This window comes from Elephantulus edwardii, unplaced genomic scaffold (assembly GCF_000299155.1).
Source record: "Elephantulus edwardii isolate Elephantulus edwardi_28Jun2011 unplaced genomic scaffold, EleEdw1.0 scaffold00108, whole genome shotgun sequence".
In the NCBI taxonomy this organism is placed as follows: Eukaryota; Metazoa; Chordata; class Mammalia; order Macroscelidea; family Macroscelididae; genus Elephantulus; species Elephantulus edwardii.
In genome coordinates, this window is record NW_006399858.1 from 9001049 (window position 1) to 9004569 (window position 3521).

General features: G+C 40.6%; 1 pseudogene; it reads left to right on the plus strand.

The window, feature by feature from the left end:
* Positions 1–407: 407 nt before the first annotated feature.
* LOC102876625 lies at positions 408–1582 on the plus strand (annotated as a pseudogene).
* The last annotated feature ends 1939 nt before the right edge of the window (positions 1583–3521 follow it).

Genomic DNA, 3521 nt, shown 5'->3' on the forward strand with positions numbered 1-3521 from the left:
ACGAAGCTTCAGAATCCTTGCCTCCAAATAGCAGCCTGGCTTCACCCTCTCCAGGATGAACTTCTTTGTTCTCTTAGCAGTCCATGGTATATTCAATACTCTTCTCCAGCACCACAGCTTAAAGGCATCAATTCTCCTTCTACCATCCCTATTCATTGTCCAGCTCTCTGATGCATAACAAGTGATTGCGAAGACCATGGCCTATATCAGGCTCACTTTAGTCTCCAGACTGTCATCTTTGCTTGTCAGTCCTTTGGAGAGGTCTCTGACTTTCCCAGTGCAATTCATCTTTTAATTTCCTGGTTGCCGATACCAAAACTGTTGATTATAGAGTGAATCAAACTGAAGCTGTTAAAAATCTCAACATCGGGTTGGTGTGGTCTCCATTGTTCAGGATTTAAGGCACCATGAGGGGTGACAGAGGCCGTGGTCGGGGTGGGCGCTTTGGCTCCAGAGGCGGCCCAGGAGGAGGGCTTAGGCCCTTTGTGCCACATATCCCATTTGATTTCTATTTGTGTGAAATGGCCTTTCCCCGGGTCAAGCCAGCACCTGATGAAACGTCCTTCAGTGAAGCTTCGCTGAAAAGGAATCAGGACCTTGCTCCCAATTCTGCTGAACAGTCATCTATACTTTCTCTGGTGACAAAAATAAACAATGTGAGTGACAATTTGATTGTGGCCCCAGGGATATTTGAAGTGCAAATTGAAGAAGTTCGACAAGTAGGATCATATAAAAAGGGAACGATGACTACAGGACACAATGTGGCTGACCTAGTAGTAATTCTAAAGATTCTGCCAATATTGGAAGCTGTTGTTACTCGGGGGAACAAAGTTGTGGAAAGCCTGAGAGCACAGGATCCTTCTGAAGTTTTGACCATGCTGACTAATGAAACTGGCTTTGAAATCAGTTCTTCTGATGCTACAGTGAAGATTCTCATTACAACAGTGCCACCCAATCTTCGAAAACTGAATCCAGAACTCCACTTGGATATCAAAGTGTTACAGAGTGCCTTAGCAGCTATCAGGCATGTCCGCTGGTTTGAGGAAAATGCTTCTCAGTCCACAGTCAAAGTTCTCATTCGACTGCTGAAAGACTTGAGAATTCGTTTTCCTGGCTTTGAACCCCTTACACCTTGGATTCTTGATCTGCTGGGACACTATGTCATGAACAATCCCACGAGACAGCCCCTGGCCCTCAATGTGGCCTACAGGCGTTGCTTACAGATTCTGTACGCAGGACTGTTTCTGCCAGGTTCAGTGGGTATCACTGATTCATGTGAGAGTGGGAACTTCAGAGTACACACAGTCATGACCCTGGAACAGCAGGACATGGTCTGCAATACAGCACAGACTTTAGTCCGAATCCTCTCACACGGAGGCTTCAGGAAGATCCTGGGCCAGGAGGGTGATGTCAGCTATCCTATCTTGCTTCTGAAATATCAACCTGGGACGGAGTGATAGTGACACCATCAGAGAAAGCTTATGAGAATCCACCAGAGAAAAAAGAAGGAGAAGAGGAGGAGGAGAATACAGAAGAACCGTCTCAAGGGGAGGAAGAGGAAAGTGTGGAGACCCAGGAGTGAGCCTTCCTCTCTTTATCCCCTTTTACTCACGGGGGGAGACTGGGAGCCTAAGCTGACCGCTACTGGGCATTACTTGGTGGCATTTCTGTGGGATAGGGGAAGATGGCAGACAGGAAGTTAATCCTATGGAAGGAAGTGTCGTTCTACTGGGTTCTGATAATGGTTAAGCTATTATCATAAGACTTTGCCATCCATCCATATTGAAACAAGACACAGACTTTTTTCCTATTAACTCTAGAATTCCTAACTCCTGAAAACGGCTTTTAACCAGTACTTTGTTTTTGAAATGTTGTGGGCTGCTAAATGTATGGACATTTTTTTTCCTAAAGAAAATTATTAAAGTACTACCCAGTAGGGGAAAAAAAAATCTCAACATCTTCAACATCTATCATGATGCTGCCAATTGGTGTAGTGGTGATAATCTTGTTTTCTTGATGTTGAGCTTCAATCCATATGGAAGGCTGCAGTCCTTGACTTTCTGCAGTGAGCACTTTAGGTCCTCTTCAGTCTTAGCAAGCAGGGTTGTGTCTTCTGCATAACGCAGGTTGTTGATGAGTCTATCTCCAATCCCGATGCCACATTTCTCCTTATTATAGATCATAGAATTGTCTAATTAAAAAGAACCAATCCTAGTCCAGTTCAACCAGAGTACTTCTTAAAGGCAAAGAGGGTGAATCTTAATCTCAAATAGTTTGGACATGTTACTAGGACGGGTCAGTCCTTAGAAAAAGACATCATGCCCTGATGGGTGGAGAGTTAGAGAAAGAGAGGAAGTTCTTCAATGAGAAGAATTGACACAGTGATGTTAACAATGGGTTCCAGTAAGTCAGAGATCATGAGAATGGATGAGATAGAGTTGACACAACAGCACCTAACAACCACAAAAACATATATGTTTTCAAGAAAAAATATATCCACCTATATCATTGGAAATATCAACAAGTAACTGTTGATCATAATGGTCTTTAAAAAAATAGGATAATTAGAGTCAAGGTTTATCTTTTTTGCATTTCTTGATTTTTCAACATATGAATATTTTAATTCATCAGTGAATAAATAAAAAGAAAATCATCACCACTCAAGTAGAAGTTACAATAAAAATATTGTTACCTTCAAGCATTAAAGAAGTGATAAAAACTGCAGTCAAGATATCAAGTGGCATGTTCTATTGAGCACATTTGTGGAAGAAGATCTCTTCAAAATATTAAAAAGCAGACTTTACTTTGATAACTCAGGGACAGCTCACTCAAGTTGAGATTTTTTCAATCTCTTCATTTGCATACAAAAGCTGAACAATGAAAAAGGAAGTTCATAAAATAATTTATGCATCTTAATATTGGTGCTTATGAATAATACTGAATAAATATGGATAGTCAGAAAAGCAAACAAACCAGTGTTGATCATGTGTAGGCAGAGTGTTCTTGAGAAGCAAAGATGTTGAGAATTTGTCTTGATTCATTCTGTCATGATGGAGAACATGACCCCATTGGAGAAAGTAGATGGTCAGTGAAAACAAAGAAAACCTTCAGTAAGATGAGTCGACTAAGTAGCTGAAAAAATGGCTCTAACTTATTTACATACTTGAGATGGTGTAGGATTAGACAATATTTCTTTCTGTTCTATGTGGAGTCACTGTGAGTTAGAATTGTCTCTGTATCACTTAACAACAATAAGAGCAAACAGAAACGATCTCCTTCGTGTAGTTGGCAGTGTCAAAGACAAGACATAACAAAAACCCTAAATATGACTAGCATTCTTACTTTATGACTCACCTGCATTTATTGCTTTATCCAAACTTTATCTAAGTCTTCTCCTTTTGGTAAACTCTAGTACTGAGAGTTCATAATTTTCTAAGACTTTGGATAGTGATATTTATCTAAGATGATTAAAGATAGTTTATCTGGACATCTTTCAAGGACTGTTGTTGTTGTGTGCCATC